Source organism: Camellia sinensis, chromosome 11 (assembly GCF_055761805.1).
Source record: "Camellia sinensis isolate YWXY chromosome 11, ASM5576180v1, whole genome shotgun sequence".
Taxonomy (NCBI): Eukaryota; Viridiplantae; Streptophyta; class Magnoliopsida; order Ericales; family Theaceae; genus Camellia; species Camellia sinensis.
Window position 1 is genome coordinate 47,299,682 of NC_138971.1, and position 26,789 is coordinate 47,326,470.

Genomic DNA, 26,789 nt, shown 5'->3' on the forward strand with positions numbered 1-26,789 from the left:
AAAAAAGAGAAAGACGTGTGGTTGGAAGACATACACATTATTACAACATTGTGCCCTCACAAAGGAGAGTCCGAATGAACTAACTAGATAACTAATTAAAGCTAAACTAATTAAGCAATTATTACAAACTCAAATGAATAATTTAGTTAAACTATGTAACTAATTATTACAAACTGAATTAATTAACTACTCTAGCTAACTAATCATTACAACAAATCAAAACGAACTAATTAATTACAAATTAACTACTTAAACAAGAAAGAAGTACTAAACTAGCTATTCTAATTACTCTGTCTCGAGAAACGAGGAATGCTCATGCATGCACGAACTTTCCGCCCAAAAAAGCCATTGTTTTGCTGCCAAATGCCTCTGTTGCACAATTAAACATCTGCACTGATTTCCACCTCGGGACCAATTTTGTTCTGCTTCAAAAGTACACTGTTGAATTTTGCACTGGTAGTTGGCAGATGGCCTGCTGTCCACTAATGATGGCCTGCTGGCCACTAATGGCTGGATTGTCCTGCTATAACAAAGAGCAAACAGAGTAGAAACAGGGTATTCTCAAGGGTTTGTTTGCACAATTTACCCCTCCTTATCATTTGAACAGCTTAGAGGAGTAGTAAGTTTGATTCACAAACCACCAATTGATATAATTTCATTGCATTATGGCTTATGAATCAAGTGTGCAAGTTCAATGAAAACAATAAAACAAGACTCTCAAAACCACCTCCCTATCATGAAAGATCAAGGGAAGTAGTTGACAATGAATCTTGAACTATTTTCATCACTTATGAGTGTGAAACGACTCAAGGCTCAAGGGTTCAATTAACGTCCGATTGAACCCAAACCAAATTATGATCTTGCTCTTTTTTATTCACCAATTTTATTACTCTATTTTAGTTACCTCTCAATTCTTTAATCAATTAAGTCCACAAGTAAATTTAAGTCCTCTAATAGAAAGAGGGCTCAAACCAAGTGTTACTTTGGGTATGAAAGAGACATCATACCGTTGGTAATGAATCCCCAAAGGGATTAAACCATTAAGCATGGCACCTCAATCTCATGAGTAAACAAACAAATAATTTGAAACCATTTTCAAAGCCAAGAAAAAGCCAAGAAATGAGAGAGGTTGCAGAGGTGATTAAGGTGAGAACAAGTAAGAAAAGCACTAAATAAATGCAATGAACTCAAATAAGGTGGTGTCTAAGGCCTAAAACACCAAGCTCGTGGGGAGAATTACACTACAAGCATGCAATATAAGGCTCAAATGCAATGAACACTTAAAAAAAGTCTTAAAATAGTGCTAAATAAGTCCTAAAATATACTTGAATTAAGACAAAAATAACTAGGACAATAAAGCTAAAACATGGATCATGCTAGGCTAGTAAGCAACACAAGGAGGGGAGGCTAACCCCTCCAATTTTGAACTTCAAAGCGTAATTTTAGCCACTGAAATAATTTTGAAAATCCATGTTTAAAAGCTCAAAAAAATAGTGTAAAGGTGGGAAACATAAGGGTAAAGGCCTTGAGAACAAGGTGTAAAGAAGGGTGAACCACCCCTTAGCCTTTATTGGCCTTAAAACCCAAGTTTTAGCCCAAAAATACAGAGTTTGTATAGCCCAAAAACAAAGGAAAAATGGTAGGAAAAAGAGTAAATAAAGCAAGTAGAAAAGCAAAGCTTTATACCTCTTGGAGAGGAGAACCAATTCTAGGCAACATATCAAGATAAACACACCCTCAAAAACTCAAATAAGGCTCAAAGGTACCTCATCTCAAAGACGAAGAGGTTTGGTTTAGAATGTATAGGCAAAAGCTTGTAAAAAGCTAAGAAATTTCAAGAGAGAGAGAAAATTGTAGAGAAAGGGAAAGAATTTTTGCTCTAAAAAATGTAACCTTAAAAATGAAGGGGAGGCCTCCTATATATATGAAACCAAGCAACTCTCTCTAAAATATCTATACATACACATGTAGGAAGGTGCATGCATCTATGCCAACAGGTGGCATAAAAATATCTGTAAAACACATTGGTGACCGGCAACCAGAAGCAATAGCCGGTAGCCCATAGCAGTGGCCGATAGGCCACAAGAGGTTGTAGGGTTGAAAATCCAAGGTTTTGGTCCAAAAAAACAAGGCAACAGGGGTGTAGGGTCTGAAAGGCTCAAAGTTGTGGCATTCCGCTAAGGACTTCGAGCACTTGACAAGCATATACACTCATCGTTGGGTGTGCAAGCGATGACGTCCAAGTCGTAAGGGCGGTCAAAAATGGGGTGTCTACAAGGATCCTCTTTCACCTTTTTATTTCTTCTAGTAATTCAAGTTCTTTTGGCGGGTTTTGAGAGCATGGATAGACCGAGGCGTGCAAAGGAATTGCTATTAGTAAACATAGCCCTCGAGTGCCACATTTACTTTTTGTAGATGATTGTTTGATTTCATGCCATTGATTCTGGTAAAGGTGTGGTGCCTTAAATGACTTCTGGAGACTTTTTGTTATCAATCAGGTCTAAGCATTAATTCCCATAAGTCGGATTTGTATGTGAGTCCCAACACATCAGTGACGCTTTGTCAATTTTTAAAGGAATGTTTGGGCATGAGTTTGGTAGATAAGCCTGGGGTTTACTTGGGGACATCTTTGGATTTTTCAAGTAAAAGGGCACAAATTTTCAATCTATTCTGCATAAGTTCACTACCAAAATTACAGGGGTGGAAAAGGGGTTTGCTATCCTTTGCAAGTAGATGTGTCCTAGCTAAACATTCATACTCCTTTCGATACCATTGTATTTACTTTCAGCTTTCAAAGCTCCTGCTTATTTTATCAGTAGAATCCAAAGTGTTACTGGGCGGTTTATATGGAAGAATGATGATGGGAAGGGTTTATATTGGAGGAAATGGTCTACTCTTTGTTTGCCTAAGTCAATGAGGGGTTTGGGATTAAGAGATCCGGGTAATTTTAATCAAGCTCTGCTTGCTAAGGTGGCTTTAAGGGTCTTGAATGAACCATCTTCACTTCTTAGTAAAGTTTTAATTGGAAAGTATTGTCATGGAGCTAATTTTGTTGTTGTCAAGCCTTCATCTAAATGCTCGTGGGGTTGGCATAGTATCTTATGGGGAAGGGATTTATTAAAGAAAGGCCTTTTTTGGTGAGTTAGTAATGGTTATCAAATTAACCCTTTTGAAGATCAATGGGTGCCAACAGTAAATAATAGTCTTATTGGACAGGGTATTAGAAGGTATTTCTCTTCCTTCAGGGTATTGCACCAAATTAATCAAGAGAGAAGAGAATGGAGATCTGATTTGATACGATTGCTTTTTCCCTCTGATATGGTAAATTATATTTTAAACATTCATCTTCCCGAAGTTGATTCTTCAGATAGGTTAGTTTTGAGGCATTCTAAGAATGGCGAGTTTACGGTTAAAACAACATATCATCTTTCATTAGATCATAGTTCGGTGAATGGAACTCAGGATGTAGTGAGCTTTTGGAAAAAGTTGTGGAAGCTTCAATTACCGCCAAAATGGGTGTTGTTGATGTGGAAACTAGTGCATAAAATTTTACCGGTTAGAGCTGTGTTGAAAAATAGGGGTTTAAATATTTACTTGCAATGTCTGAGATGCTTCCAGCAAGAAGAAACTCTAGAGTGTCTATGTTACCAGTGTTCAATCTCAAAAAGGGTATGGAGGGGTTCACAGCTTGGCTTTGATTTTGATAATGGCAGGCTTTTAATGGTGAAGGATTGGTTGCTTGCCTGGTTTATAAGTGCACCAGATGATAGGGCCATTTTGGAATCTATAAAAGTTTTGTGGGGTATTTGGATTTTTAGGAATAGGGCAAATTTTGATCACGTTACTATTAATCCATTGGATATGCTTCGGTTCATAGGAGAATTGAAGTGGCTGGATGAGGACTCTCAATCAACAACTCACCTCAATGAACAAGATGATCTTCCAATTTCGGGGCATGCTACAGATTTATGGCAATTTGTTATTACTAATAATTCTTCATGGTGCGCTCATATGTGTTTTGACAGCTTGCTCATAGATGAAGCTTGGCAGAAGCAATCCTTTAAAGGAGTAGCTGCATGGGTGGGTATGGATCACTTAGGCTAACAAATTATAACAAATCATATTTCCTTTTATGCACCTTCAGCAATTTTTGTGGAAACTCGAGCTTGCTTGGAAGCTCTCAGATGGTGTACTAAATGTGGGGTGAAATCTATCAAGATCTTCACTGATAGTCAGGAATTAGTTAGGCAACTCAATCAAGGTCATTTGATTGATTGGGATATTTTTAATGTATTAGTGGATATCAAGGTTATATGTAGTGGGTTTGATTATGTATCTATAGTCAAAGTATCAAGCCAGGAGGTGCATGCTGCTCATTTAGTGGCAAAAGTAGCTATAGATGACTGCTAATTTTGTTTTGTACTTGTATTATGTATTTCTTTCATATATATTTATCTGTGGTATATTCCTCGGAAAAAAAAAGCCCCAAAAATATGCTTGTGCGGTACGAATAATTACAAGAGAAATACAAAGATCAACATGCATTTTAAAAGGGCAGACAAAGTAAAAAGACTTTAAAACATAAAATTCTGTGAAAAAGTGTTTGATATTATTTAATTATTTTCTCCCTCCCTTGATATTGTATTAAAAGACATTTTAGGTTATTCAGGGCTACAAATTTAATTTTAAAATTTTTGGAATAATAAGCACACGCTCTAATCTTTTGAGATTATAAGAACAATAATAATTTGAAAGATCATATTAGTCTTATCAATGTGTATATCCTGCCTATCTGTCCACATCACTTACTTGTCTAGTGTTATCTATTTGTCTAAATGTCACATATTTGTACCCCATTATTCTGAGCATAGTTGACTACCATGAGTCTCCTAAGGGCTTAGTCCCAATGGAGAGGTCATGGGTTCAACTCTTCCTATGAGACAGTTGAATTAAGAGGCAAACACTTAGTGCTTTCCAAGGATGAGGAGGCTAACTTCCATAGGTGTTAATCTAACAACTAACTTACGCCAAAAAAAAAAAAAAAAAAAAAAATCCTATTTGTTCACTTCATCTATCTATTTGTCCATATCACCACCACCTACCGCCGACCACCTCTATTGACTTTTTTAGCGACCAGAAGTCCGACATCAATGGATTGAAAAAAAGTATACTGCAAAACAATAATTTATCATATTCATTAAAAAAAATTATTAATCATGTATTTACAACCAAAACAAAATAATCCTTAAACGCCCTACACTCCCTTAAAAATTGATTTCTCAACATTTTCTATTCCTCTTCATGTGGTGTTTATTTCCTTTGTGCCGCCCCTATATATACTACAAGAAAATACACTTTTGGCGACTAAAAATTAGTCACCAAAAGTATTGATTTTAGTCGCCGAAACACATTGCCGACTAAATAATTTGGTAGCTGGCTTTGTCGGGGATACATAGTCGCTGAAGGAATTAGCGACTAAAATACATTTAGTCGCCATAAGTAGTACAAAATACTGACTAACGTTTTAGTAGGCAAAACTAATAGGTATTGGCGACGAAAAGAGCCTTAGTCGCTGATAAGTGACATTAGTGACTAAAATGTTAGTCGCCCAAACGGTTCATTAATTCCTCTAACTCGCATATTTAGCTACTAAAAGTTTTTGTCGCCAAAAGTGAAATATCTTCGGCGACGACATTTTTAGTCGCCAATTGTGCAACTTTCAGCTACTACATTTTTAGTCGGCCATAGTTATTTTATTATGTTTTGGCGACTAAAACGTTGGTCCCCAATAATATGTTGGATTTTACCTACTAAACAATTTAGTCGGCCATAATTGTTTTATTATGTTTTCGAGTTGTTTGACTACTAAATATTTAGTCGCCAAAAGTCTTTTGATTTTTAGCTACTACACGTTTAGTTGCCATAACTGTTTTTAAGTTGTTTTGGCTACTAAAGTTTTAGTCGCCGAAAGTCGTTTGTGTTTTAGCTACTAAACATTTAGTCGCCATAACTGTTTTTAATTCGTTTTGGCTACTAAATATTTAGTCGCCAAAAGATTTATTTCTTTTTAGCTACCAATTGATTTGTCACCAAAAGCGTCATTTTATATTATTGTTTTGTTTGTTTCATTTTACTAAATTTTGTCTGAACCTGTATGTATCCAACGCAACCTGTACGTATACAACCTATATATATTTATACCTATTCCGTAATGCATGTTTCACTTAGAACCATAAAACAAAAATGAACACCTGCTATATATATTCCAACTACAAATAATAATGTAAACTTATGTACGAACCAACCATATATATTTCAATTACAAATAATGTCATACATTCCAAATACGTTACCAAAACAATGTCCTCTATACACAACATTTTTACTATATACTATGCATTGTAATGACCATTTGACAAGGTACAAATTACTATGTTAATATGTACCACGACAAAAGGTAATCTATATTAATTAATACTAGAGCCATTAATACAAGCTCCAAAAATATTATGTACCCCACTATAAATTATATGTACGATGCATCCAAATTCCACGGTTCATTGATGCTATACCACCAGAGCAATTAATACAAGCTCCAAAAGTAGTTTGTACCTCGCCAAAAATTATATGTTCGGTGCATCCACAGTCCACATAAAAAGTATAGGACGACAAAAAACTTCCCAACTTTGCATAAGTGTGAATTATCTCCCGGGCAAAAAAATAGAAGATCCACATATCAATGCCAAAAGCCATCTACACAATAAAAATTACACCCATTAGTTCCATTGTAAACAAAACGTTATAGCCATCTACAAAACACAAATTGCAAGCATGTCAATTGTAATTGCAATTGTATGTAAATATTGTTTGAATTTAAGAATTTCAATATAGTTTCTTTACACGTTAAGTTGTATTGAAAGTGCAAAGAAATTTCCAAGTAAACCCCAAGTCAAGTTTAGTCTAATGTGTTAACATATATATATTTTATTCATAACTGTACATATATAGAGATGCTTATAGAACATATATATATATTTGTAAGCTTTAATATATAAGCTTTAATATATTTGTATAAGCTTTATGTGTTTTTCACGCCAACTCCCAACGTGCACGTGCTAATTACGTCCCGTCTGTCCCCACAGGTCGTCTTTGACACGAGGAAGCTACCCGTGCCATCAATATAGTGCTTCGGGCCTTGCTCTCAATTTTCGGCCCTCGAAGGCCTTTTTTCGACTAAGTTTATGGTGTTTTCACGCCAAATCCCAATGTACACGTGCTAATTACATCCCGTCTATCCCCACAAGTCCTATCTGACACGAGGAAGCTACCTGTGCCATCCCGGCAGTGGTTCGGGGGTTGCTCTCAATTTTCGGCTATCGAAGGCCTTTTTTCGACTAACTTTATGACGTTTTTCACGCCAACTCTCAACGTACAAGTGCTAATTACGTCCCGTCTGTCCCCACAGGTCCTATTCGACACGGGGAAGCTACCCATGCCATCCCTGCAGTGGTTTGGGGGCTGCTCTCAATTTTTGGCCCTTGAAGGCCTTTTTCTAGTTAAGTTCATGGCACATTTCACGCCAACGCCCAATGTACACATGCTAATTACATCCCGTCTGTCCCCACAGGTCCTATTTGACATGACGAAGCTACCCGTGCCATCCTTACAGTGGTTCAGGGGCTGCTCTCAATTTTCGGCCCTCGAAGGCCTTTATTCGGCTAAGTTCATGGCGCATTTCACGCCAACGCCCAACGTACACGTGCTAATTACATCCCATCTATCCCCACAGGTCCTATTTCACACAAGGAAGCTACCCCTGCCATCCCCGCTTTCAATTTTCGGCCCTTGAAGGCCTTTTTTCGGCTATGTTTACGGCGTTTTTATATGAGCCAATGCACCACCTGGTTAGCATGTGGGAGAACACTTTTAATTGATTTTAGCCTGAACACTGGTGCATCTGCAATTGTACAGGTGGATGCATGTGTACGCAACAAGGTGAGGATTCATGGATTTTTCTCCCTTACTTTAATGAAATTTGGTAAGGGATTCCTATGGCTATATTGTAACCGATTTCCTTGATTTCATTCTCTAGTCTGAATATACTTCTAATGAGTCAATAAGCTCTTGGAAAACAACCATGAACCAAAGAAATTGTATGATAAGGTGATTAGAATGCATGGCACACTTAGAAGGTAGCTTATGATTGGGAAAATGCGAACGTTTTAAGGATAAAAACTTTGTTTGCATCAGCTCCTGTAACTAGGCCAAATCAGGTTGATAATCTGTTGCGGCCAGCCTCAACCACAAGTGTTCATCCAACCAGGTTGCATCAGGTTGCATCAGCTCATGTACGTAGGCCAAATCAGGTTGAAAATGTGGAGCTTTGTTCATCAAATTAGTGTTGGTTTTATTTTTATAGATTTATTATTAAGAAACTTAATATCACATATTCATTCTTCACAGTTAGAGTTTTGAAATCAAAGCTCCTTTGTACTAGTTATATTGTACTAAATCAAAATTCATTCTACTTTCTCTTGGTTTCTTCAATTACTCTTAAATCTGAAATGACATTCAATTGGACTTGGTTACCTTATGGAAATTAGATTACGGTCCTTTCTGTAATGTATCAAAACACCAAGTTGGCTGCTGCAATGTCTACTCACATTATGCCTCAAAACCTATTCGAAGCACATCACGAAAAAATATTTGCATACCAACTTTAGAAAACAATTATATGCCAATATGATCCATATTTTTTGTAGAAGTTGCAGTAGCTTGTTAAGAAAATTCTGTTTACCGAATAGTAGGATGACCATTTGAACCTTGCAAGAGGATTGTGAGCCATGACACCACGTCGTTCAGATGATTGAGTTGTACACCTTGTGCCTCCCGTGCTTTTTTTTCTTCATCGACTTGTTTGATCAGCTGCTCTCTTTCACTCGTAATTTCCTCTCGATCTCTTTGCCTCTCCTTTTTCTCCTTCAATAGCTCCTCCCGATCTCTTTGCCGCTCCTCTTTCTCCTTCAATAGCTCCTCCCGATCTCTTTGACGCTCCTCTTTTTCCTTCAACAACTCCTCGTGATCACTTTGACATTGCTCACGAAGAACCTCCAGTTCCGCTCTCATTGACTCCATATGTTTATCACGTGCTCGTGCCGCACTAGAAGCTGTGGAAGAGGGTTGTGGGCCTACCCACATCCACGCAAGTAATTTTTTTTTCCCCAAGCACTTGCCTTGATATTTCTTCGTGGGTCAATGGCAACCCCGCATCGGTGGCTATTAGTTGTAGATTCACCATATCATTCTGTAATGGCAAGAAAACAATAAAGTCAAGATGGGAGAAGGAATTTAAAACAACTTTATTAATTGATATGCATCACACTTGGTTTCAACATTCAATACTCACATGTAGCTCACCACATTTGGGGTCAATCCAATCTCCCGTCTTCTTGGACTTGTGTGCTTTCTTATAAAATTTGGGAAAATCTATATCTCCATCCTCATTTGCCTGTTACGTATGGAAAAATTCCATTGACGAATTAGTACATGGTAATATTCAAAATGAAGAAGAATCAATCATCCATTACATTACTAAATTAACTTCTCACCATAAGCGACATTGCTATAGGAAATGATCGCGATCCACTTGTATGATTATAGGAGAGCATACCCCTATTTGCTTTACCAGCCACAGAGCGTTTCTAAAAAAATATGACCAAAAAAAAAAAAAAAACCATGCTTTACTTAGTTTCAGTGAAGAAGTTTTACATATATTATTGAAGAAGTTTTACATATTAGCACATAAATTAATTTCAATAATGGGGTTTCTAATTAATTTGTTACCAAGTGAGATTCGTCTTTCCAAGCAATATCAATCAGGTATTTCCAGTCCTCCAAGCTCACTCCACTAGGTGGATGACTATAGGGGTCATCAACACTCTTTTCCTCAGGTTCGAGGAACTCTTGCTTTAGATTGTACCTCAAATCCTTGTATAGCAAATATGCCTTCCTATCGAGGATCTGTTGAGCTTGTTCATCATTATCAAAATCATCACCGATAACAAACTTGTCCTACAAACATAGTAAGAGAATTAGTAGAACAATTAATTTAACCAATTACAAATTACATAATAAAGACATTATGGCAAGATGAATCTCATACTAGCACCGCTTGGACGACCGCATCTTTCGTGCTTTGATCAATTTTTATCCATGACTTCACGCTCTGAAGAGGGCACAACCGTCTAATTTGAAGGCCCAACTCATTCGTCGCTGGGGTGGCATTCCCTCCTGTGATTGCGTTTAACACCCGATTGACATAGACGTGTAATTTCTCTCCTTTTTTCCTAGCAATTTTTTTCTGCATGCCTTTGCCTAATGTACGTCCCCGAACACGAGTTGACCTCATTTTCCCTGGTACAAAAAGGGGAAGGTAGTCAACATTACAAACAAAAAAAAACCAAAATTTTTTTAAACAACTAAATAGTATGCTCTTACCCACTCTACCTGGTTACGTCTCCTCCACCACAGTTTGTGTATCATCTGGTGGTTGCGTCTCATCAGAGAACGTCATCGGGGTGCTAATCTCCTGTGCACAGGCTTCAGATGTTGATAGTACGTTGCCACTTGTTGCTCTCTTACGTCGCCCCGTCTTGACTCCCGGAACCATTGTACCTACATTACGTAACAAATGTACATGAGTAATAAACATCGCATACATTAGTAGTGTAACTGTTGCAATAATGACACAACAATGTCTACTCAATTATAAATTGCTCGTTAATCAATGGTAACTAATAAACTAAGAGAACATGATGATGATGATACAAAAACAAACTTCTCAATTGTCCATTGTTCATTTAATATACTCATTACCCCAACAAATTTTGGAATTATTATTAACAACAAAATTTGTAATAAATTGTTGTGGCCTGCAATAACAAACCATTGATAAGAACAGCTCAAGGACAACATCAGTTTGTTTGTATGGCATTACTCTTTTCATTAGTATCCATAATTCTTACCTTAGGAATTTATTCAGGGCCCTAGTACTATGAATTCTGATGACTAGTCAGAAACTTTTGCTGCTATGTGTAATTCAGCCATGTAGAAGCTAGTATTCTCCTATGGGATCTGAAGAACCAACAGATCAATTGAAAGGAATGGACTGGAACAATATTGGTGATTCCATCCATCATGAGCCCAGTGCAGGGCCTGTTACTAAGAAACAGCTTCCAAGAAAGGTTAGGCAAATCCCAGATTGTTATTTTCTTCCTTGGAGATCATTACCCTCTGCAATTGCCTTTGACGGGGCATGGATTGTTGCTGGAGTTGGTGCAGGGATGCTGGCAGAAATTTGGATAAACAAGAAGGTCAAAGGTATGCCCTTCAGTAGCCTCAGGATGTGTTTGGATTTTGGATTTGGAAAGGGATTTGTGGAGGGAAAGGTAATGTGGAGAGAAGCATTAATGAACTAACTGTAATAAAGCCAATAATGAACATTACCCTTCCCATCTTTAGAACAAGGATCCCGAAATTCTCTGTCAGCCCTCAACTGTGCTCTTCTTCAATAATTCATTATACAATTTAAAAGTGCCCAACTGAGCTAACAATTATACAATATTCTGATTTAAACATCATGGTAATTCAAAATTGAAAGGTTTGTTGACATATTGAAGACAGCCTGTAGTAAGGAAATAACGTAGTTAATGCCTAACAACTTACCCAGGTGAAATGCTTCCCACAGCCAAAACTACTACAGAAATGCTCCCAATCAAGTATGGCACAAAGATGCCCAAATCCTATGTGACAATTACATGTGGATAAGAATGTTAGTAGATGTGAAAATGCCTCAATTTCCTTCCATTCTCTTTACAAAAAAAATAAAATAAAATGTATTAGTCTGACAGCCTAACCATAATACACATTAGTGCAAAACAAATATCTTTATTCATTACCCACTCTCCGTAGAACATTAAAGACATTAGAATCATTACTCACATTAAAACATATCAAAAGTCACTAAAGCAGCCATCTCATAAGAAAGGAATGAAAGAAGCTTCTATGAGCATAATCCACAGCTACAATTGTACTTCTTTTATCCTTTGTTCCTTGAAACTTACAGAAAATAAACAATAGAAAGGTTAAAAAAAGAGAAATTCAGAACTCTACATAATATGAATTTGTAATTAAACAGTTAAACTGAATTAAACAGATGTACATTATTGAATTAAACAATAAAGTTTTGAATTAAAAGTTGCCTGCATCACTGAATTAAACAGTTAAACTACATATTTTCATAACAAGTACATTAACTAATAAAGTTTTCAAAGCAGTAAACAGATGTACATTATTTATGTACATTTATGCATAGATTTGTAAAACCATAGCAAGAGAATCAATGGGAATAGGAAGTAGAAGCATGTGTTGGAGAAGAAAAATGAGACTGAGGGACATGCGAATATTGTCTTCTTAACCTGTGTGGGAGGATAAACAGTAGGGTAGTCTGAGGGAAGCACATAAGTAGGCTGAGAAGTAAGCCTGTGACGACCAGTGGTGAGGTAGCTGAGATGCAGGACAAGGCTGAACTGATGTGGACAAATGCTATGGAGGGAAAACAGTAGTGGTAGGTGAAGAAGTAGGCTGATAGGAAAAGGATATCAAGGTAGGGGAGGGAGACCAAAAGAAGGACAGTAGAGAGGACAGATGAGGGGTGGGGAGAGAAGTAATAGAAGAAAAGGGAAAAGTAGATTCTTGAAACCTAACATGCCTAAATAAGACAATTTTACCAATAAGAAGGTTGAGGCATCTATAGCCTTTGACAGAGGGTAGGTAATTGAGAAAAACACAAGGCTCAGATTTAGGGGCTAATTTATTGGATGAGTAAGGCCTAAGCCAAGGGTACCACACACACACACACACACACACACACACACACAACTTCATCTCTTTTTTGTTTTGGGAACAACTGATGCTTTTACGGCTTTGGAATTTCTCGAAATTACTTATTTTAAAAAAAAAAATCATAGGATGAGTGTTGGTCACCATCTTACCCTATTGGTGGTAAACATTCATGTACCTAGATAATGGTACCATGTGTAGTTCCAAAGGATTTACAATTGGGTTTCATTAATCTTCAATTTAGTTGATTAACTATCCATATAACTTCATCTTGTTGATTGACTGAATATCATTGACAGACAGGGTGGTTATGAACTATTTTCCAGGAGCCACCAAACTGAAAGTCACAGAACAGGAAAGTAAGACAAAGGGAGCTTCTCTGAGTTGAATTTCAAGCATCAGCTAGGCCTGAAAAATGATATCATATCTACTAGGCTTGAAATGAAGGCCATCATTTTAAATGTTTCCACCCAAGTGCAGGGATACATAAGTGGAGACCCGAAGTTAATTGACACCAATATATATATATATATATATGTATATGTATATAATATCAGCAAAATTATAGTAAACTAAAGGCATTAAGAAAAGAAAAGATCAGCCTCAGATAATGAATGGCCAAATAAAGTTATAACAAAAGAAAGTAGCACATATATCTACAATCTTGTCTTATACATAACACGTACGTGAAGATTGATGTGTCCACACATCATTGCATCTTATTTTAAGGATTTCCTACAACCGCATGCCAGTAAGGAATTGAACTGCTGCTCTATTAATTAAAACACACTGTTTGTAAATGTTCTTTGCAAATCTCCCATCAAGAAAACAGAAGTCCATTGCAGTGCCAATTAATAATACTAATTTAGGTTAGGAACTTAGGACAGAACAACTGTATATCTAAATGACCTCAAAAGTAATAGCAACTGGATGGTTGATTTGCTTCACAAATTGTGTGCACTTCAGGAAAAAATATAACATGCTCAAAATTTTGTGCAAACACATAGTAAAAAGAATCAAAGTGGCCCCTTGAGAACTATTCCGGGTGAAATTCCGTCTTGATCCCATAGCCACGCGGTCTACTTAGCTTAAAAGAATGTTAGCTTAAAAAAATTGACACCAAGCAAAATCTAACAACATAAAGTAATTGCAAAGTAGTATTTCGAAAGCAAAATGTAACAACCAAACAGCAGCACACAGCACGTTATAGAGACAGAGCAGCACACAACAGCGAACTGTCAAACTCAGCAAACAGAGACAGAGCAGCTGTGCAAATCTGCACAGATTGTGGGAAAAGCAGCCACACAGCACAGCTGTCCGAATGGAAAATCTAAACTAAGTATGAATTTGATTTTCAATTTGCTCTAACAGTTCATAGAAATCGTAGAGGAAATTAAAAGTACAAGGCTCAAATTACATGAAATTCAAGAGTAGGCATGAAATTCAAATTACAATTTCATAAATATTCTTAATTACCCCCGTGACATCAACAAAACAACCCGAACGAAGAAACAAACTGAGTTAAAACTCTAGGTCTGTATTTGTATCAAAATCACTTTCCATCTCATCTTCTTCGTCATCACCCGAGATTGTTAGTTCATCGTCGTCATCGCAGATGAACGCATCATCCATAACACCCTCCGGTTGTACACACTTATTGGACTGAGAAACTTCCATTGAAATAATTTGCAGTTCAATGTCATCCCGACGTAAAACAACAACATCATCAATAGGCTCAGTTGGTACAACAGTACTATTTTCATCATCTTGCAACACTTCATCAAATTCTGGCACATCCAGCTCTAGCACATCCCAAATTCGTCGATGTTGAAACTTTTCTACAACTCGCCAATTCGGCCCTAACTTTGTATCAGGAACATAGAAAACTTGTTGAACTTGGCTTGGGAATACAAACGAGTCATCTTTATATCATCAACTTCTTATGTCAACAGTTGTCACATGTGGTTCGACGCGCAAAGTTCGACTACTACCGGTGTTATACCATTCACATTGGAACAAAACAACCCGATGTCCAAACAAATATGTCAGCTGCCACACTTTACAAAGGTAGCCGTAGAACTTTATCAACTGGGCTTTGTGGTAGCCTTCCACTACCAACCCACTATTTTGACATTTACGACGGTTATCACGGTCGATAGTATGGAATCGGACACCATTACAAATGCATCCTGAATATGTATTCACTAAGGCATTAGGTCCATTGGCTAATGACCACATCTCATCGGTTGCTTCGGGTGAGTTGTCATTTCGCAATTGGTTCATCTACACAAGAAAGTATGTCATGTCAATTCAAACTTAGAATAATTCAACGTTATCTCCACACTTAACAGTAAAGTCTTCATAATCTTACGCGATGTTTGAACCATTTAGGGAATTCTTTGCATTGTCGCGTTGCAATGTTGCATGAACTTCCATATTTTTGTTGTAACAGGAGCTTGTGTTCCTTAGTTAATACGATGTAAGTCATAAGTAATTGGAATAATGAAGACTTTAAAAAATAAAAACCATGTAGAAAAAGTATGTTGCATATATGATGAAGAAGCATACTCTAGATATTCGTCTACTTCCAAACTATTGTGTAGGACAAACCAATGAGCCAATTCGCGGTCAGCTACGGACACATCAATTGCCCTTGGGAGTTGACCAAAACGACGAAGATTTTGAGTGAAAATCGCCAACCCCGGGCCATTGTCACCTCCATCGTAGTTCCTTTCTTCCCGGTTAAACACCGTTTCAACTCCATGCAAATACATTGAACAAAACATCGCACACTCTTTCGATATGTAGGCCTCCGCAATTGATCCTTCTGGACGAGCTTTATTGCGCACAAATCCTTTAAGCAGACTGAGCATCCTACATGTAAACGAAGCCGTGATCGTCAGTATGTTCATATTGAACTATAATTACAAAAAAAAAGTTCTGACTCGTTATACCTCTCAATAGGATACATCCATCGATATTGAACAGGACCTCCAAGCCTAGCCTTGTAAGGTAAATGAATTGCCAAGTGGACCATGACATCAAAAAAGGCAGGAGGAAAAATCTTTTCAAGCTTACAAAGTATAAGTACGATTTGTTCTTGCAATTTCTGCAAATCAGTTACCCTCAATGTCTTTGAGCACAACTGTTTGAAAAAAGTTCCAAACTCAAACAACGTGGTCCCAATCTCGGTAGGAAGGTATCCTCGCATCCCAATGGGAAGAAGTCGTTGTAGAAGGACATGACAGTCATGTCTCTTGAGGCCAACTAACTTACCACCTTTCGCCGTGACACAATTGGATACATTTGTCGCATAGCCATCAGGATACTTAACTGATTGCAAGAAATCATAAAACCCTATTCGTTCTACTGGGGACAATGTGTACAATGCCGGAGGCTTCTGCAAAGAGCCATTTGCATGCCTTATCAAGTGTAACTCCTTTCGTATTCGCATGTCCTCCAAATCCAAACGTGCTTTGTCGGTGTCCTTGTTCTTACCATCAATGCTCAATAGTGTCCCAAGCAGATTGTCACATATATTCTTCTCTATGTGCATGACATCAAGGTTATGTCGAAGCTTAAGTGTTTTCCAATAGGGTAAGTCGAACAAAATGCTTCTTTTTGTCCAGTTCGGAGTTAGATTTTCAGTCCGTTGTCTTTTTTGGTTGGTTGGATGCTTTCCATACGGCCTGTACGTCCCCAAATTAATTTGCTGCAGTATTTGTTCTCCTGATAACTCCACAGGTTTGGACTGATTCTCAATTTCATCGTTGAATAGCTTACTTCTACGCCAATTATGGTTCTCAAGTAAGTACCGCCGAGCACCCATATACCCAATCTTACTTCGCAAACTCTGAGATGATGCATCGATGTTACAATTAGGGCAGGCCAGGTAACCTTTTGTACTCCAACCAGACAAGGAGCCATATGCAGGGAAATCGTTGATGGTCCACATGACTGCTGCATGCATTGTAAATATTTGGCCGTTTGAGGCATCATATGTTTACACACCATGCTCCCACAGATTAGTTAACTCTTCTACTAATGGTTGCAAGTAAACATCGATGTCCCTTCCAGGTGCGGATCGTCCGAGAATAAGCAATGACATCATGACAAATGGATCTTTCATACACTTCCATGGGGGTAGATTGTAAGGCATTAAGATTACGGGCCACATGCTATATGATGTACTCATATGTTCGAATGGATTGAAACCATCCGTGGCAAGCCCTAGCTGTACATTCCGAGGATCCGCAGAGAACGTAGGATGCAGCCTATCAAGGTCCTTCCATGCCTCACCATCAGCTGGATGTCTCAATACTCCATCATCCAGTCGCTTATCCTTGTGCCATCTCATATATGCAGCTGTTTTTTTGGACATGTACAATCTCTTCAATCTCGGTGTCAAGGGAAAGTACCTCAAAATTTTGTGTGGAATTTTTTTACCCGTCTTGTCGTTCAACTTGTATCTAGACTCCGTACATGTAGGGCAATTCTCCAATGCGGCGTTGTCTTTCCAAAATAAAGTACAATCATTCTTGCATGCATGAATGACCTCATATCCCAAACCCAACTCACGTAAGAACTTTTTTGCTTCATAAAGGGTCCATGGAACATTTCCATCACACTTTGGTAGAATGTCTTTGAAAACTTTGCATAACCATATCGAAAGATTTGTTGCTCCATTTATTGTACACCTTCACATGAAGCATCTTATTTACGAAGGACAAGATGGAGAACTTTTGACACTGTGGATATACTTGACGTTGAGCATCATCGAACAACTTCATAAACTTCAACAAATTGTGCATCTCCGAACAAGTACGTTCTTCGTCGATATGATCATCCATGAGACCACTCATGTAAATCTCTTGTAACATGGTTAGAAGTTCATCCACATTTTCATGATTGGTTGTCATTCCAGCTCGGTCGGTTTGAGTATCATCGTTTCGCATAGTAGGATGAGCACGAAACATGGGAACACGTTCCCCGTGGTGGACCCAAGTTTGATAAGAACATGCGATTCCTCTTCGAATCAAGTGCAACCGTACAACATGTCGAGGTAATTTTGTGCCGTTCAAGCAATCAACACAAGGACAATGGATTTCATCCTGTGGCCCTAAATTCTTCGTAGCGAACTCAATAAATGACTGAACACCTTGTACATACTCTTTACTTTTTAGCCTATCCGTTATCATCATCCAACTCTTGTCCATTATTCGAACAGTAGACATGAAGCGAAGATGAACCTGTGAATAGACGGCAACTTAAAAAAATACTCTGTAATGGAAGAGAGCTTAAGTAAGTTTAGGGGTTCGATTAGCATTGTTTTTTGAAATGAACAAAATAGTAATAACAGATCGGGATGTTTTGCCAATTTGTCAATTGCATATAGTTGGCTAATTTCACTACTAACTTGGCATGTATTCACACGCAAATGTGACATACATTCACAATTCTATGTGAAGTCATCTTAGAGGGAGAGAAATAATCCTAACCAAATTTAATAAAATTTAATAAAATCGGTGAGATTAAAAAGTATTATAATATAATTTTCATAATACGTAAATTGTCTCTAAGGACAAAAGCTAAATTTCCATCATCCAAACAAAATGACAAAGCTTATAAGAAATCATTAATCTTTTTCAAATTTTCTTCTCACTCTAGCTTCTTGGATTAGTATTTGTATCTTTATTCTATTCCTACCAAATCAAGCTTTAAATCCTAAATATAGATATATCTATATGAAAAATGATTTATAAACAAAAAATTTATATAGAAACTAGATCAACAATAATCTATCAATGACATTTATAAAATTATGAAAATAATTATGGATATTTTGATTGAAAATAAAATGATTACAAGAAGTTACATCATTATGAATATTTTTATTTAATTTTATAAAAACATTGTTTATATATCATTATTCTAAGTACATAAACTAGAAGTTCAAAACACACATGATGCACATGTAGAAATGGAGATCCTTGTAACTATCATCTAACAAAAAAGAAAATTGAAAAAAATTAAAAATGGCCACTGTCACTCTCTTGTAAGAAGAAGGATTGAACCCTTGATACATTTAGATAGGAACATCAACAATGGCCACTGTCATTCTCTTGTCATTATAAAATGGGATTATTTATTATTGCATAGCTTATATTCTCAATTTAGATTAGCACAAAAAATTACAACAACAGAAACAAACAACAAATTTCATCAATCTCAGAAACACTTTGTCTGTAACTTTTAAAAGTCTTTCTCACATATTTTCAAAACATTTTCACTTTCATTTTGATATTAAACAATATCTCAAGAACTAGAGTTTAACATTTTTCACTCTAATTTTGACACTAAACAATAGCACAGGAGCACTCAAGAATTAGAGATGGCCCAAGCCTATTGAGGGCCTAGACAAATGAAATGTAGTTAGAATATGGTTTGGTGCCTTACATTGACCATTGCCATTCTATTATTGTCCCCATTCTACAGTAAGATAGTGCAACTTCATGTGCAACTTAGATTGTCAAGTTAGGTGCTTTGAAAATCAACGATATGGTTGAAAGGGTACAGCTATCCCAGGAGATCAGAGAGATTATTTTTCATCTGTTTTCAACGAATTATGCGTGAAAGGGCGACCATGTTCTTTAATCATCATATTGAGCAGATTATCATCTATTGTTTCTATGGAGTTCCAAAGGTTTGCAGTAGAAAGATGTGAGAGTATTTAGGCTATTGATTAATCACACTTTGTAATCCTAATTTCTTATACGGTGGCCACAGATTTCTCAACTGAGGCTGACTTTTAAAGAAATTATTTTCAACTATAGAAATCAACGACACCCTTTTTCTCAAGTTTTTCGTATAGTTTGGTATGTTAATCACAGTTTGTAATCCTAATTTCTTATGTGATGGCCACAGATTTCTCAACTGAGGCTGACTTTTAAAGAAATTATTTTCAACTATAGAAATCAACCTCAGTGTAAACCTCAAGTTTTTGCAAGAGAAGAGGGGTAAAAACTTATGAATATATAAGTGATGTTGATAAGATACTTAAGTGTAACAAATAACGCCAACACAATGGAAATATCATCGTACAGTCAATATGGCATGAGTTCCACATAGTATACACTACAAAATTCCCAAACATTAACGCTAACACAATGCAAACATTTGAAACCATGCTACTACAGCAAATGCAAAGTACCATTGATGATTCAGAAGAGATACAAAAAATTCAAAGCTACTTTACCAGGTTAAATAAAACATCTTGGATACGTCACAATTTGTAAACAATTGGGGAATTGGAATCTGTCTTATAACTTAAGCATGATATAAGAAGTACCTTCAAGTTAATCCATGCATATGGCAATCCAGTGGGGGTATGAAAAGCAGGTAGAAAGCGCCGCCCTAAATCTTCAGCCAGGATAAGAAGTTGATTCTTATAATTTCTTTGGACCAACCTGTTTGTAGAATCAATTGCAAGAATATGAGTAGAAACAAGTCGTCCAAGAACTCTTATGTTGCAGTACACAACAGTGAAAACACCATTAAACACAATCTGATACTTCAAATGCAACTTGATTTAGCACTCCCTGCTAAAGAATAAAACAAAAGAAAAAGAAAAAGAAAAAGCGACATTGCTCAAGCTTTATTTCATTAGCAAACTGAGGCCACATTAAATGAAGCTTTGAGTCAAAGAACTTCACTAAATCCTAAATGAAAAAAATTAAAATACCTCAAAAAGATTTATCCTCGCATTAACATCAAAAGTTAGATTTTGCAGAAAGCCAAAGAACAGCCCTTTCAAATTTTGTGTTGTTCCCCATGATAACAAGGCTGAGAAATAGAAACAGTATTAACATAATACTTTGTTACAAATACTTCAGTGGCATAATCAGTAATAATATGGAAATGAAATGAAATAAAAAGATATTTGGTGACAGCATAAGAAGGGCATATAAGATAAAAATACAACTACATTGATTTTTAAGAACGTTGTCTCTAAGAAAGAGTATATCATACCTGGATAGCGATTCTACAAGTGTGAGGGCAGATCCATGATACTCTTGTGGCAAATGTTCGAGCTAAAATTTGAAACAGTAGGTATTTTAAATTATCCATTTAAAGCTGAACACTGCAAAAGATTTCAAAAATAAATAATTACCTTCAAATTTCCCAACTCGACAAGGGAGTCGGTTAATGTTTTGGCTAGAGGCTTTAGTTCATCATACTACAGAACCAATAGACCACAACTTCATAATATTCATCAAATATAAATAATATTTCATATAGTGGGAACTAGAGCTGACCGGAAAAGCATAAGTCATATAGTTGTCATAAGCATAGTAAAACCTGAAAGGGAGAAAAAATAGAGGCACATTTAGAACATTTTCGCAGAAACAGAGGCACATTTAAACGATACAAAAAGTATCCAAAATCAACAATCCAAATCCACAATTTCAACCACACCCATTCACGAAATCAGGAAAAGCCCTAAAATTTTGTGTACGAAATAAATGGAAAATAAAAGGACAAAAAATGTCAAACCCTAAAATTAATCGTGAGAGAAGGGGATGGGAGAGACATCAACAAACAGATAGAAGCAGATCGACAGAGAGGGAAAGAGACGACAGGAACATACCTGCGATGGTGATGATCGCCGATTTGCAGTGGTGGTGGTGGCGAGCGCCGGTGGCCTGCGATGGTGATGATCGCCGGTGGTGAGCGACGGGTTTGGTAGGGACCGGTTTGGTATGTTGATGTCGGTGTGTGAGACAGAAGAGAACAAAAAACTGTGTGTGTAATATATATGTACTGGGCGCGAAAATTACTTATTTTCCCTCTAAAAAAATTTCGAACATTTCGTGACTAATAGATTATTTGTCGCCAAAAACCTTAACGACGACAAACAATTGGTCGCCTAAAGATGCCTCTTTGGCTACTAAATTAAAAAATTCGTCGGCAATACTGAATAAACAACGACTAGCCCAGCTTTGGTCGCAAAAAGTAATCACAAAAATGCCCATTTTTTTGGCGACAAAAGTTTTTAGTCGCCAAATGATACTATACGGCGACAAAATTAAATGTTAGTAGCCTAAATTGGTAACAAACAGCGATGAAAGGAAAATTTGGTCGCCAATTATACTATATGGCGACTAAAATACTTTAGTAGCTAAAAAGGTTCAATCAATGTCGACTAAAGATGTTTTTAGTCGCTCAATGTGGTGTTTTTGGCGACTAAAATTGGTTTGGTCGCCAATTTTAGTCGCCAAACATGCATTTTCTTGTAGTGATAGCTGGCCATGAAGGTAGTGGGTGGGGATATTAGCTACACTTTTTCACAAAAGCACTTTTACATTTTAAAAATAAAAATAAATGATGGATATTGGTTAGACTTTAATTCATATTTTGAAAGTGAAATAATTTTTATCTAAATAAATTTGTTTGTCATTGATGATTTTTGTTTTGTGTGAAAAATATTTTTCGCTTAAGCAAACATATTAATTGAGAAAGATGTGGATACTAGCCATGGATATAAAGCTTTAATTAGATATTTTTAAAGTCCTAGTGAGTTGATGAAGAGTGGGGACCAAATGAGATCTATACTCCGGAGAAAAATTTTAAGCATATTAATTAAGAAAGATGTGGATACCAGCCGTGGATATGAAGCTTTAATTAAAGATTTTTAAAGTCCTAATGAGTTGATGAAGAGTGGGGACCAAATGAGATCTACACTCCGGAGAAAAATTGTAATAGATGCTTTTTGAAGAAGTGGAAAAGGATGAAAGTGTTTGATTTGAGGATTCTGATAAGTATTGTTTAGTGAACTCTAGATTTAATGGATGGTTTGGGGGCTCCCCCAATGAGAGGGGGATTAGGGACACCTCTTGTAGGTTAAGAAAGTTATAGGGTAAATTACACTTTGTACCACATTTTACTTTGGCCCCTATACATGAAATCATTACAGTCAACTCCCTACATTTCTGGTCAAATTTCACTTTGATCCCTACACATGAAACTGTGATAGTCAACCCCCTATACTTTTGATCAAATCTCACTTTAGTTCCTACACAAGTGTCAATGTCCCTTTTCGGTTACTCAATTGTTTAAATTTTTAACAGAATCTACGCATATGACAAGAAAGTGATTACAACATGAGGGTAAGAAAGGAAAATCATCTACATTTTTCTTAAATACACACTTTATCATAAAATGTACATCAAATTATGACTATATTAGGCTAAAACAAAATGCATATTGTAAATGATTAAGAAGATGAACTAAAATTTTGCTTAAATTAAAATCACGAAACTCTGTTTTTCACAGTAACACAATATTTTGTCTATCATCTTGCTTTCCCTTTGATTTCTTTGTCGTATTTTTATTTATTTCAAAAGCACTATTTTCTTGCCTCTTCGTCCCAATCTTTAGCACACAAATGTATATATATATATATACACACAGAAGCAGCACATAAATTTCTTAAACTAAAAATTTAATAACCTAACAAGTTAAATAAACTAAAACAAACAAGTTAAATAACCTAAATAAAATATTTTAAATAAGAACATATAAGTAAATTAAGCTCACATTATTAACTTACAATTGGTTACTGGAAGTAACTGAAAAATACAGCTTCTACTTGCATCCTTAAAACTGAATTTTAAAACAAACTTAAAATTTTACAGAGAATAAGGGAAATTGCGAAAGAAAATTGTGAACTCCTTCTTTTTATCCTCTGCCTTGGTCTTGACTGAGAAGCCTCTTTTATAGGCAAAGTGGATAACTGTTGAGCTTATGAAACTTGGAACTGTGAGGCCCGTGATTGGAGTTGTGAGGCTTGTGATTTCAATAGTTGGAAAATGCGGTGAGACTTGTGACTTCTGAAAAGCTTGAAACTAAAAGGTACATAGGTGCAGAGAGCATCTTTTTGTGAGTCACTCCTTTATCCACCTATGATTTGGACTTGAAAAAGCTGGTTGTTGGGCTTCCAAGTCTGACTAGTGGAATTGGGCTTCCTTGAGTTCCTTGGGTGACTGAAGCAGTTGGGTTCTGATGAGCTTTGACCATTGCAGGGGTTGGTGCATGGAGATTGACTGGGAATTCTTCTTGAACTTGATCAATTATGCATTGGGGTTTAAAATTATCCCACCATTTAACACAGTGTTAGCGAATAACCAGGTTATCAAAGATAGCGTATTGCCATTTAAATATCCAGGGGACTTTGTATCTGGATATAAAAATGAGTAACCACGGAAATTGTTTTTGTTGTTGACTGAGTTTAAAAACAGAAAAGAAATACTTTACTTGTTCAATTAAAACAGACGGGAAGATTTCAGGAATAGCACCATGGTGAGTCCACCATCGAAAAAACCAAGTGGGGAATTCTGACTTGAATTTATGGTCAAATTGGAGGAACCAGGAGTGATTGTATGACTCATTTTGATACAGGAGAGCTTTAAACCAGGCATCCATATAGTCATAATAACTATATTGGATTGTATGACCAGGTAAATCTCTGAGTTGAAAAGGAGGACCCCATTCTTCAAGAGAAACTATATTGTGGATGTAAAGAGAATGGTAAACAATTTTACTAGTGTATGTATGATCATAGATGGGTTTAATGACTATTGACTGATGATAAAAGAGAATGTCTTTGTAGTAGGTAATTGACTTTTTTGGATGGAGTGGAAAAAAATGTCATCCAGGAGGGAAATAGGATTTAACTAGATCAAGAACATTGTGGGTATTCTTGTGAATAGGTTCTTTGAAAAAGATATTAGTTTATTGAAATTTGACATAATCAGATCGGACTTATTTGATTGGGTTTGGAGGATAAGGAGTGAGTGACTGAGAAGAAGAAGCGAATGGATCTGAAGCAAGAGCGGATATATAACTAGGTTTTGGGATATTACCAAGAACTTAGTAATGGTTGATAGTGTCAATAGGATGACATCTGGTGACTAGGTCAATAGGATGATATCTGGTGACTAGGTCAATAAGAGGAACAGCAATGGGTTTACTAGTTGGAACAATGGTTTTACTAGAAGGCCTTGACATTTGTAAGCAGATAAGGTGAACAGAATTAGCATCCACTGAGGATATTTAATTTGTTCATATGGAAATGAAGACAATTAATATAATGAGCAAGTAAATTGCGACGACTGGTAATTTGATGAAATTGTATGAATTGTGCATGGCAAGTAGTTTTGCGAGCTATCCTAAGGCAAGCAATACGATAAGCAGTTTGGTAAACAAGTTTTTTTTTATAATAGGTGACTTTTAATTTATGGTAGGAAATAAAAGAAGTGGCCATCCTTTATCCACCTATGTTGGTATCAGAGCCAGATTGTTAGTATACTGAGTTTCTTATTGAGTTATCTTTTATGTTTAATTCTTCTCATTTCCATTCTATTTAAATTAACTCTAGTCTCCCTATTCTTGTTTAACTTATCTTTGTATTCCACTTTGCCAGTAGCCATCCACTTTTCGTCCCAATCCAGTGTAAGTCCTTAGGTTTAGGCAGTCGAAGGATATAAGGGTTCCCAGAAAGGGTATGAGCGAACACACTGTACGTGAAAACATGATAAGTTACAAAATGAGTTTTGGAAAATTGGATTTAATTTTATAGAATTAAAATGAGTCGATTATTCAGAAGTAACTCTTCAGTTAGCTCTAGATCTACAGCTCTAGCTCCTATCCCTAGTACGGATATAGTAATTAATAAAGAAGAACATGAATATCAAGATGTTAAAATTGATTTTAGCTGGAATATTCCTAAAGTAAAAACTGAGGAAATTTATAAAACTAGTTTTTGACAATCTACCTTTAATGTTGGTTTACAAGTCAAAACAGTTTAACAAGTTTATGCTTTAAGTAAACCACGAGAAACTTGCCAATTATTATCTAAAGAGTCAATTAGAAAACATCTCAAAGCTGGTCATAATTTTATCCATTTAGGATTAATCCAAGTAGGAATAAACCCATTAACCCAACAAGGTAAAAATACTTCTGTCCTTTTATGTTTAAGAGATGCTCGTTTTATTAACTATCATGCTAGTGTAATGGGAATGATGGAATCCCGTCTTCATAAAGGTCCAGTACATTTTAATTGTTTTCCTGATTTTACTTTAAGTTTGTAAGATCCCCATATATTAAAGGATTTAACATTAAATGTACAATTATCTGGTGAATATATCAATATGTTAGAAAGTGTTCATAATATTGCATTAATTTATCGAATTTTTACAAATGCATAAAAACTAATTTAAATGTTCAAGCTTTAACTAAAAGTCCCAAAGATAAAATCTTATGAATCCAAGGTAGCACTAATGAAAGTAACATTTCAGTTCCAAAAATGATTTGTTGGAAAGATATAAATCGTCCGGATGATTGGGTTACGGTAAATGAAAATTATTCCCAAAATCAACAAGCTTCGACTAGTCATGATATTCAGAATATTCAACAATTTAATGATGGTTTTGTTCATATTAGATTTAATAGACCTTCTAGTCAATCTTCTCAACATAGTACCTCCAATTTACCTACTGAAACTGATGAAGATGAAATCTTCAATACCCCATCATTCACTAGAAAAGATAGAAAACTTCATATTTGCGAACCTTCTTCGCAAACCCAACATGCACATAGTAAATTAAAAGGAATTGATAATTCCTGTACTTCTCAAATTTGTAAACCAATTTATTCTACTCATACACATCTTCAAGAAGAAGATACTATATCTCAAGATTCACTTACTCAAACTGATTTTGAAGTTGTCCCTCCTGTCAACGCACAATTGTTAACTTTAAGTAAACCTTTTACTCTAGACCTTAATAAACATCATGCTGAATTCCAATCTACTGCAAATAAGTCCAAAAGAC